The sequence below is a fragment of the Sus scrofa genome, chromosome 9 (assembly GCF_054392235.1).
Source record: "Sus scrofa isolate SSC_HxYL_T2T_F1_AM1 chromosome 9, Sscrofa_HxYL_maternal_Yorkshire_Landrace_v2.0, whole genome shotgun sequence".
NCBI classification, from domain to species: Eukaryota; Metazoa; Chordata; class Mammalia; order Artiodactyla; family Suidae; genus Sus; species Sus scrofa.
Window position 1 is genome coordinate 2,454,356 of NC_139391.1, and position 12,419 is coordinate 2,466,774.

Here is a 12,419-nt window from a genome sequence, read left to right on the forward strand (position 1 = left end):
AGACGCAGGCTCAGAGGAGGCAACGTGAAGGCAGTTTAGAAACAACAAGCAGCCTGCACCAGCAAGAGATAGGGTATATTCAGGGAACCAGGGATCGTCCCCTGGCAATACAAATCATTTACACTCCGGCAGCTGGACAGTTCCAACTGTCCTTGAAAATTCCTTGGCCATCTCAGAGAGCTGAGTGATGTAATTTGGGAATATTTAAATAACAGCTTTGTCAGACCAGAGGTCCAAGCAGAATGAAGATCAAGTCCTCCCTCAAGCCCGAAGAATACCCACCACCCAGTGGTCAGGTGCCCAGGACCCAAGGACGACTGGCACAGTTTGGGTTTCGCTAGTGGCATAGCTGAGAGCAGTACTCAAGGGCAAGACGTTTATTCAGAAGGTAAAGAAAACACAGGGAGAGGCGCAGGGGAGCGAACCAGGTAGGGGGGAGGGGATGTGATCCAGGCAGGGTGGAAGGTAAGTGCTACAGGTAGGGGGTAGGGAAGCGGTCCAGGTAGGGGAGAGGGGAAATGATCCAGCTGGGGGTAGGGAAGCGGTCCAGGTAGGGGAGAGGGGACCTGATCCAGCTGGGGGTAGGGAAGCGGTCCAGGTAGGGGAGAGGGGACCTGATCCAGCTGGGGGGTGGGGAAATGACCCAGGTAGGGAAGTGGGGTGCTGATCCAGGGGAGTAGGATAGCATCCAGTAACGGGGACTTTATCAAGCCAGCTGCCACCAGGGGGACCAGAGGTTAACTTGCTGGGGAAGCTGCACACGCCAGGGGCCGGGGCCAGGCTGTTTATAACATCAACCCTCTTCAGTCACTGATTTGAGAGCAGCTCTAAGCGGCATTTCCAACCTGTAGTATGGGTGGCAAAGAGGTGCCATAGCCAGAAAATTCCCATGCAAATAAATAAACACAGGGGCTGGCCTTGGCGGTCAGCAGGCAGGATCTGAGGGCAGGGAGAGGGGCTATGCAGGCAACAGCATCATCTGCTACATGGCCCTTGGCCCCCTGGCCTCAGAGAGGGTCCGTGGCAGTACAGTGTCCAGCGGCTGCGTCCTCACTCTCAGAACACAGTCCACCACCCCACCCCACCCGTACAGTAGAGGGTGAGGCATCAGCCTGGACTCATGTCCTGGCACTGTGGCGCTATGAACTCCTCTCTTTAAAGGACACCCCTTTATGGGGCTCCATTACACCCAGGAGCCCCAAGGACCCCCCCCCCCAGACTCCGCCTTTCCTGTCCATCATGAACGTTTTCAATGCTTCAGCCAAAGTTCTCTGGATGTTTATTACATGCCAGCAACTGCGCCAGGCTTCGGAGATACAGTGGAGGAGGCGAGAGACACAGACGCACCTCCACAGACTCACACACTAGCGAGGGGAGACTTCGGAGGCAGCTACTGAAGAGTCACAGTTTCAGCATCCAGAGCACACCAACAACCCACGACACGAGCCATCGGCATCTCTGCCGAGACAGGCACGTGAGCCCCTCCCATGAGTCACTTACCTACCAAGTCAAGCTGACCACCTGCAGTCCACAGGCTTGGCAACATGACTCTGAAGGCACTTGATGAGTCTTATGAAATAATAAAGCAATTTCTGCATGAAAAATTGCTCTTGACAGAAAGCCAGCTGCCAGGGCTGGTGATGGATCTAATGGACCTCGTCTATGCCTCCCGATGAACCTCTGCCCTTGTGTTGGGACAACAGCATGTCTCTGCTTGGAAACACGGGAGTTTCAGCTTCACTGTGGGCAGCCAAGCTCAAAATCTTGGCTTATCCCACTTCTCCCCTCACGAAACACTGACCTGGGACCAGCAACCTGTGCAACTGGGGAAAACAAGGACAGGTACCATCCATCCATCAGCACCCAGCAACGCTGAGAAATTTCTGGGCTTGCGTTAAAGGGAAGGCAGTCAGGGCTGAACATTTAACACCAGCAAATGAAGGGGCGCCGAAGGTTAAAGAAGAGGTAAAAATCCCAGGTGCAGAGCAAAAGGGCAGGGATGGGGGCTAGGGAGCGGAGTCGGGGTGCAGAGCGAGGGGCACTAGACGTCACGCCTCCCAGAGCCCCACCATCGGCTAGCCGAGGGCATGGCCTGGCCACAGGCTCGCCGGCACGGTGGAAAATGTGCTGGTGAAACTTTTCTGATAGGTGGGAGCAGGAGGGCTCAGGGAAGGAGGAGACCCCCTCCCAGTTAATCAGGCTGCCAGAGCAGACATCAACCCCCACCCCCTCCAACAAAATCTGAAAGCAAAACAAGCTCCACCACACACTGAAATCCCTTAATGCATTTTGTAATCCCAAACCCATCCCTGCATCCTGTTAATCACTGCAGCACCGTCCTGACACAGATGCCACCAGGGGACCGCTGACAGAGGCTGGAGCAGAAGGACACCGGAAGGCAGTAGCGTTTGTTTATTTATTTATTTATTAACATTTATTTTAAAAAAATTTTTATTATGGTTGATTTACAATATTCTGTCACTTTCTGCTGTACAGGAAAGTGACCCAGTTATACATATCGATACATTCTTTCTTGTAATAGTTTCCATCATGTCCCATCACAAGTGATGGGATGGAGGTCCCTGTGCTGCACAGCAGGACCTCACTGCTCATCCGCTCCACAAGCAATAGTTTGCATCTATTCACCCCAAAGTCCCAGTCCCTCCCACTCCTTCCCCCTCCCCCTTGGCAACCACCAGTCTGTTCTCTTTGTCCATGAGTGAGTTTCTTTCTGTTCTGAAGTTAGGTTCATTTGTGCCTTATTTTAGATTCCACATAGGAGGGTGATGTGCTAATTCCAAGAACAGCCTAAGTCCCAATCACCTTCTGTTGGCCTTTGGCCACATGACTTGCTCTGGTCCATGAAATGAGTAGATACGGCCCATGAGGACTCTTGGGCACCCACCTTCTGCCGAGAAGAAGGGGTCTTAAATAAGGGCTGTGTTTCGGCCCCGGGGCCACGAGCGAAGACCCGCAGGCCAAAGCCTAGAGTGAGGAGCACACTTAAGCCTGGCACACACTGGGGCGGAGCACCACCTGATCCACAGGTCCACGAGTAAAACCTCAACACTCGATGTTTTCTTTAAGTCACGAAGATCTCAACAGTGGTTGCTATCACGGCAAAACGATGGCCAATAAACACCACCATCCAGGGTGATTTTTGACGTCACCTCTTTCCCTCTGAAAAGTGTGCTCAGGCCACATATACACACATCTCAGATCCACGGCCTCAGGAAAGGGACGGGAGAGTCCACTTGGAATCACGAAATAGCTTTATTTTATTTATTTGTTTATACATTTTATGGCCTCACCCGTGGCACGTGGCAGCTCCCAGGCTACGGGTTGAATTGGAGCTGCAGTTGAGGCCCATGCCACAGCCACGGCAACACCGGACCCAAGCCACATCTGTGACCTACGCCACAGCTTTCCGCAATACCGGATTCTTAACCCACTGAGCGAGGCCAGGGATCGAGCCTGCATCCTCATGGATACTAGTTGGGTTCATAACCCACTGAGCCACAACAGGAACTCCACTTTATTTTAGAAAGGAGTTACTGCTTAGTTACATGCTAGGTAATGCATGGCCATTTCTTTCATTATTGATCTTGAAGTTACATGTATTCGATGTATATTCTTTGGCACTTATGGTATAATTTTCTGAAGAATAGAAAAGTGTAATTGGTCCTCTGTCCAAGAGTCAAGAGAATAACCAGCTGGGGATTCAGGAATAAAAGGAAGCAAAGGGTAATGTGGTTCTGATCCAGATCCCGGGGGGTGTTGCTGGTTGGGGTGACTGTGCGTGCACTGTGCCCAGAGCCGCCACGGAGGGCATCCTTCCAGGGAAGATAGGGAGTGGGGTGCCCGCTAATCAGGCCTGATCATCAGGACCCTCTTCTGCTGGCTGTTAGCCTCACCGCAGGCCACGCTGTACTGCATCAGCACCCCTGGACTCTGAACACGAGACCCATGACGCCCCTCGACCCGGCAGACCTCCCAGCTGGACACCTGCAGTTCCAAGGGGTCCCTGCAAACCTGGAGACTTGGTTTAGAATGACATATTATTGCCCAATGAGAACAAAGCTTGAGCGCCTGCCCTGCCTGTGGGCAGAGGGACAATAACTGCCCTGCTGAACTGTGAAGGGACAGGGAGAATAATTTACACAAAAAGACGACAGCAACAACAACAACAACATGGGCCAAATGAGCAACTTGGAAGATGCCAATCAAGCTGAGCCATCAGACTAAATGACATGTGACGCAAAACAAATTAATGCAAGAGGCAAATTAATTCATATACCCAGGGAGATGCTTACGCTAATGGTTAAGACAGAGAAGAATGGCTGCAGCAGTAACGGGAATCGCAGGCCCTTGAGATTGCACCTGATCTAACTAAGAAAAGGAGATGGCAGCCCTAGCATTTCACAGCGAGCCACGTGATCACAAGAGGAAAACGGAAAAGCACTTTAAGTCATCAATGACCCAGAAAATAGACTATGTATGTACCCTTTCCTGCAACAAATCTGTGGAAATTCTAATGAACAGAAATTGATGTCATAATAGAGAACCCAAGAAAGGAAGACAGATACGATGTACCACGAGAACTAGTGATAAGCAAAGAAAACAGCAAAAAGTGTATTAAACCTGAATAATTGCTGGTTTTGAGACTATGAAGTTCAATGAAACTGTTAAGAAAAAAACACTTAAAAGAGCAAAGATATGGTAACTAAATATATTTAAATTCCAACAATTGCCACAAAACTCGGGAGATGGAAAAAGGAATGGTATAAAAACAACTTAAATGTCCTACGCTGTTGGCAGGAAGAGAGGACGGCTGCTTCAACTTGAAGTTGCTGAGGAAACATGGGTGCCAGTAAGTACGTGAAATATTTAGAGAGACTGGGACCCATGGTGGTGCATGTGCACAGAGTTAGGCACACCATCCTCTCCTTCCTGACACCCCTTAAACACCACGAAACAAATACAAAGTATAAACTCACAACCACAAAGAAAACAGCAGGGCTGAGCAGCAGACAAGGTTTCTTTTCTTTTTTTTTTTCTGTTACATTTAGAATGGGTCAGTGATGAGGTCCTACCTGGAGCCCAGGGAAGGGTGTTCAGCCTCTGGGGACAGACGGTGCTGATGGATGATGTGAGAAAGAGAATGTATACGTGTATGACGGGGTCGCTATGCTGTACAGCAGACACTGGCACAGCACTGTAAATCAACTCTACTGTGATAGAAAAAAATCCGTGAAATGTTTTTCCTGGAGGACAGCATACGGATGAAGGGGTGATAGGGTTTGTCAGAGCCCCCCTCCCAAATGCAGAGGGGCACACCCCGGAGGGGTCCGCAACCTGGCCCACTCCACTCACACAGGCTCAGGACACCGACATTTTTCAGGCAGACGGCAGCTAAGACGAAGACGCTCAGTGACTGAAAATCCTCCCCAGGATTTTCCTGTCTGTCTGGGGAGAAGGCAAGAGGAGACGTAGGAGGAGTCCCCACGAGCAGAATCCTCCTTCTTGCAAAAAATGGGGCCCCTGGTAATAACGGAATCCCCTTAGACGTGGGTAAACCCTGACTGTTAAAATCACATTCATGGACGAAAGCCTTATGGTCGGCTTTTCTGCTGCCTCCTCCTTAAATGGGACTAAGCTGCAAAGAATCACCCATGTTACAGAGAAATCTTACGGCACCACCAACACATAGAAGCTGCAGCAGCAGCAACAACAACAAAAGTGTTCCCAGAGAAAATAGAGATACATCGAGAAGGAAACAGGAACTTTTCAAACATCTCATTCCAGGAAATTTCCATATTGGAAATTTTTGAGGGAATTTCCATGTATTTTCTCCACAAGAATAGCCCACTAGGAGATGGAACAGAGAGCGAAATAAGAAAATCTTAGGAAAAGAAGCCAACATGATTGCTAAAACAAATGAAAGATGCAAAAGAGGGCAAAATCAGGGCATATCTATGTAAATGTGAACCAAAGATTCAGAAAATTTAAGCGGAAAAAAACAGCAAAATGAGCTATAGAGTACATATCCAGGAGGTTTAATATTTAAGTTTTTCTTTTTTTTTTTTCTTTTGTCTTTTTAGGGCTGCACCCAGGCATATGGACGTTCCCAGGCTAGGGGTCAAATCAGAGCTGCAGCTGCAGGCCTACGCCACAGCCACAGCAACATGGGATCTGAGCCACGTCTGTGGCCTACACCACAGCTCACGGCAATGCTGGATCCTTAACCCACTGAGCGAGGCCAGGGACCGATCAAACCTGCGTCCTCATGGATACCAGTCAGATTCATTTCCACTGAGCCACGATGGGAACTTCTGGTATCGAAGTTTTTCAGAAGGTTAGGACAGGAAAATAAATGTAAAAGTCATTAAAAATTAATTCCTGGAGTTCCCGTCGTGGCACAGTGGAAACGAATTTGACTAGAACCATGAGGTTGCAGGTTCGATCCCTGGCCTCTCTCAGTGGGCTGAGGATCCAGTGTTGCCATGAGCTGTGGTGTGGATTACATACACAGCTTGGATCTGGTGTTGCTGTGGCTGTGGTGTAGGCCATCGGCTGCAGCTCCGATTAGACCCCTAGCCTGGGAACCTCCATATGCCACGACTGTGGCCCTAAAAAGACAAAACACAAAAAAAATTTAATTCCCTAGAATTGAAGGATAAATTGATAGGGGTCAACGGAGCATTTATAATACAATAACCCTAACTTAGGCACAGGATTGTGAAATTTCCAAACATAAAAATTAGAGAAAATCACAAAAGCCTCAGAGACAAAAATAATACAAACACAGAGAAATTATTTGTCACAGACCTATGAAAACCACTTAAAAAAGCACTAGAAGGGAGTTCCAGTTGTGGCTCAGCAGGTTACAAACCCAACTAGTATCCCCGGGCAGGTTTGATCTCCAGCCTCACCGCTCAGTGGGTTAAAGATCTGGCATTGTTGTGGCTGTAGCATAGGCTGGCAGCTGTAGCTTTAGCCCCTGGCATGGTCCTAAAAAGCATAAAGAAAGAAAGAGAGAGAGAGAGAGAGAGAGAGAGAGAGAGAGAGAGAGAGGAAGGAAGGAAGGAAGGAAGGAAGGAAGAGAAAGAAAGAAAGAAAGAAAGAAAGAAAGAAAGAAAGAAAGAAAGAAAGAAAGAAAGAAAGAAAAAGAAAGAAAGAAAGAAAGAAAGAAAGAAAAAGAAAGAAAGAAAGAAGAAAGAAAAGGAAAGAAAAAGAAAGAAAGAAAGAAAGAAAGAAAGAAAGAAAAGAAAAGAAAAGAAAAGAAAAGAAAAGAGAAAAGAAAAGAAAAGAAAAAGGAAGGAAGGAAGCAAGAGCACTGCAAACTTCTAGGGACAAATTAGATCAAGTTAGAATTCTATACCCAACCACACTATCAACGAAGTGTGAGGACCAACAAAGCTGTTTTCAGACTCACAAGAAGTCAGGAGATCACTCTGCAGGCACTGACCACGTGAAGTTTCTTGAGGATGAATGTATGAAATTAAAATGAGACAGGAGCGTGCACAGCATACAGGGAAAATCCCTCTCTTCTCAGAAGCCCTGTGTGGGGAAGTCTCAGCGAAAGGGCTCTGAGCAGCCTAGAGAGGAGCCCGGCCAGCCCGGAGCAGGAGCACAAAGAGGGTCGGAAAAGACATCGAGGACAAGATGGAGAGTTTCATTTTTAATAACATTAACTGTCTTCAACTAGTATAGAAAAAAGAGAAAAATTAGGAATTCCAGGAGGAGATCTTTTTAAAAAAGGAAAAATTATCACAGTATTATTTTTCACATATACTTCTCAACATAGTATAGGTCTTGGTTTTGTATTAACTGAAATTTTATGTTCCTAGCAACACAGACACCACTTACTGATTCTCAACCCTCAGAATCAAGCAACAGACGAGGCACGGAGGCCCTAAGTATGGCTGCAGAACAGAATGGAAATGTTTCCAACTTTGAGAATTAAAAACTAATAGAGGCCTTCCCGTGTGGTGCCACAGGGTCAGTGGCATCGCTGCTGTGCCAGGACACAAGTTCAGTGCCCTGCCCGGCACCACGGGTTAAAGGATCAGGTGTTGCTGCACCTGCAGGGTAGGCTGCAACTGATCCCTGGCTGGGGACTACATGTGCTACAGGGTGGCCAAAAAAGAAAAAAAAAAAAAAACTAGCAGAAAAGTCAAAAATTAATAAGTAGAAAGAGGAAATAAGCTGAAGGGAAGGTTACAGGTTGCCTTCCAAACTGAGGGAACGAGAGATACTGTCTATAGTTGATAAATAATATATGTATATTAATGGTTTTTAATTGACGTATAGATGATTTACAGTATTAGTTTCAGGTAATAGCAAAGTGATTCAATATTTTTCAAGATTATACTCTACATATTGATGTCTTAGGCTAAAATTATTTATACCTTGAAAACCATATGGAAACATAGCAAAGCTATTTCTGTTGGGATTAGAAGGGACTTTCACTTCTGCATTAACTTGTTGCGAACAGCAAGGAGTATTGAGGAAAAAATGGGAAGCGCTTTTGAAACTGCTGTAGGATATGAAGTGTATGCGGCTTAGCATCAGATGCACTTGGATCTGTGACCCCCAAACCTTTCTGAAAACTGTCCTATTTAACCATGTGGTTTACAAGGAACGGAGGAATGACAGTTACGACATTGTTTACAATAATGACAATCTCGGTTTCCCGCCACGCTTTCCCTTCCGCGTCAAACAGATAAAGACGCCTCCTCTTGCCAGCTCTTCTCTGTTCAGACTTTGAGATTCACGAACAAAACATGAGGATACTGATATAGGTGATTCACTATTTACTCCGCTAATACCCGTTTTAAAGCATGCGACACTTCTCTGCCATGCCCACCGCATACAAGAAAGGACATTTTAACATCAAAAACAAACGGCACTCCCTTAAAACACCAACATACACAATACTGAGCTTTATGAATAAACCCATTATACTGTCCTTATTTTGTCACTTTGCCACCCAGTTGTGAGGACTTTGTCCTGGAAAAACAAGGCATCAGAGTTTGGGAACCACGGCGCCAGTCCCTTGACTGTCAGTCCCGCCCCATCTCTACTTCTCACAGCAACAGTACAGCTCAGGGAAAAACAGGAAAACGGAGGGCACTTCTGATCCCCCTCCAGTCTTCCTGTCCTGAGCGCTCCCCCTTCAATGATCTCCCAAGCTCGTTTTATCCCAGAAGACTGGAATTTTCAAAGGGAACCTGAAGATTTCGTGTCTGCGTCTAGTCCTTGCATCGACACAAGTGACCCAGGGTGATGGTCCAGAGGACTTGGTGCGGACGCTCAGAAGGAATCAAGGCTCAGCGGGTTGAGAACCCGATTAGTACCCAAGAAGACACAGGTCTGATCCCTGGACTCTCTTAGTGGGTTAAGGAACCAAGTTGCCCCGAGCTGCGGTGTACGTCACAGATGTGGCTTGGATCCTGTGTTCAACCCCTAGCCCGGGAACTTCCATATGCTGCAGGTGTGGCCCTAAAAAGAAACAAAGAAAAAAGAAAGTGAGGCAGATGGGGCATGGAACAGCAGGGGAAGCTCATGGTCAGAAGCCGGGATGACAGGAAGTGGTTTGAATTCAAGAAGTCGAAATGAAGAAAGGCAACTGGCTCAAGATCAGTGATCCATTCACTGACACATGGCTTACCTTTTTGCAAAAGGATTTGAGGCAGCTTTGAAAATATAATGAGGCACAGCAGGAGAAACTCTGTGAGGAAATTGGGGCCAAAGAAAAATAACAGTAAAATGAAGATGAGGTCAGGGGTAAGGTAAATAGCCCAAAATGCACGCATGAGGTTTCGTAAAGTTGCCAGAAGTGGCTACAGAATTCGCTTCCAACATCCCACTTGTCATAGAAAAGAAACAACCAATGACAGGATTTAGCACCTAGAACACTACGGAATCAAGAAATACTTGTGAAACACAGAAAATCTGGACTAGAACTGTAACGATATTAGAGGTTATTGTTAATTGCTTTTAACTATGATAACTGTGTTGTGGTTATGTGATATAGATTCCAATGGAAACATTCAAATGAAATGATGCCCGGAATTTGCTTCAAATTATAGATGAAACAAGACTGACTATGGGGTAATAATTGTTGAAACTGAATAATGAGTATGTGGGATTTATTATGTTATCACAAGCATCTCAGATCTCGGACAATCTGATGCTGATGGTCTATAGACGTTGAGTCAACGTCGCACACACGCACAGCGGTTCCGAACGTAAGATGCTTCCTAATTCTAAACAACTGTGTCTGGGGGCCTGATAAAGAGAACGCTGGGATGTTTGGTGAGACAATCGAGCCACAGAAAGAGCTTGAAGATACCACCTGGTGCTTGCAGGGACGTGGTACTGCAACTAGACGGAGGAAGCGGCCGAGACCAGACAGCGCTGATGAGAGGTCAGGGGTTGCAGGGAACTGAACCAGTGTGGAAACCTCAGGGATCATCCAGAACGGTCTACGTCAGAATTCCGTCATCAATAACCCTTCCCCGTGACCACGACGCCTTCAACTGAATAATTTCTGTATTTTTAAAACTCAATCCACTGAACATGTTTTACCTTACAATTTTAAAAGGGAATAATGATGATAATAATGAAATTGCTGCATTCTCAGAAAAGAAAATCATGGACTTGGAGAAGAGACTTGTGGCTGCCTGATGGGAGGGGGAGGGAGTGGGAGGGATCGGGAGCTTGGGCTTCTCAGACACAACTTAGAATAGATTTACAAGGAGATCCTGCTGAATAGCATTGAGAACTTTGTCTAGATACTCATGTTGCAACAGAACAAAGGGTGGGGGAAAAAATGTAATTGTAATGTATACATGTAAGGATAACCTGACCCCCTTGCTGTACAGTGGGAAAATAAAAAATAAAAAAAAAAATCAAAGAATTCTGGGGTTATCCAGGAAAAGGGACCTAGCCCATATACACCCCAATAGGCCAGAGGGTTCTGAATGGTGACCCTTATCTTGGATAAGACACGTTAATAAATCTGAGGCTTTAGATGCCTTGGTGTTTAAATGACCGAACTGAAGTTGTCTGGGAAATGTGATCTTGCAGAGACCTGGGTCTTTACTTCGCTGAGGCACAGTATTGGGAACGCAGGTTCTAGAACCACAGGGTGGAGGTGTGCAGCCCAACACCAGCTCTGCGACACGGGGAGAGCTCGGGACCTCGTTTTCTCCCAGCAACACTGGGATGGCAACCCTATTTTCCTCCTGGGGTGGGACTGGGTGCTTACGCGGGTCCTGGCACTCAATGAATTAGGCTACTGCTTTGTCTGTTTTTCCATGAGGTGTCTCAGAATTCAGTGACTACGTACCTAGACCTATTCTTACTGTCAAGAAGCAGTCACTCTGGTTGATGACTACTGAGGCTTCCTGCAGCTTTATGAAATGGGCTGGCAACAAGCAAACATTAGGCGCCAAATGGTGCTTAGGGAGCCGAATCTGAGGACAAGAGGAGCTCCTATTGAGCACCTGATATTCATTAAGGACCAAACCAGGGGTACAAGATAAATAAGACGAGACTCTAGTCCTTTGAGTAATGAAACCCCGAAGTGAGGGCTATGTAACCCTGGCTCGGATACAGAGAGGGCCCCCCACAAAGCAGGCGTGAGGCAAGTGCCGTGATAATCAACTCTCTTATACGAAGGCCAGGCCAGCTCACTTGGGCACCTGGTCAGAACTTCCCCAGGAGAAAGGGAAGGCCAGGGCTTCTGCACACAGCCCCGGGTTGCAAAGAGCACAGCCTACTCAGCTCTACATGGAGGCCAGGAGAGAGCTGGCCTGCTCCACGGGCTCCAGGACCAGCGTTGCTCTCATTTACATGCTGTGACCTTAGTTAAGTCACTGCCCCGCTAGGTCTTACTCATCTGTCATAAAAGGCCTGGGCACAGCTCTCACATTCTGTGGTTCTTGTGAACTTGCCAAATGGCCTTGAGTTCAAGGCAACGTCCACTAGGGCCAAAGCCATTGTAATAATTCCTATTAGTGACCACAAGCCAGTGGGTGCTCTCCAACGGGCTGTGTTAGGGCCATTCCTGCTCTTCATTCTTGCAGCAAACCTGACGTTCTCAGAGCTCACGGAACAATATTGGCTCATGGTACAAACCGAAAGGATTAAGGAGCATTAACTTGGGCCTGCGGGGGCCATACCATCCGTAAGGTACTAAAACAGGTAAACAGAGCACTCGACTGCCTTGACTCTAAGAAGCCAGCAGACTGGCAAAGAGAATCACAGCATGGAAACTGGCATCAACTGCACTCCCCTGCGCATGGCAGAGAGGGAAGGACGCATCTCAGAGGACTGCCCTCCGGCCGGCCGTGCTGGGCTGCACCCTCAGGCCGACAAAGCTGCACCTGCCAGTGTCAAGTACTTGCTCC

General features: G+C 47.4%; 1 protein-coding gene across 37 annotated transcripts in view; it reads right to left on the bottom strand.

The window, feature by feature from the left end:
- Positions 1-12,419, bottom strand: part of SYT9 (synaptotagmin 9) — a 345,167-nt gene that overhangs the window by 137,124 nt on the left and 195,624 nt on the right. The gene's annotated exons all lie outside the window — the stretch shown is intronic.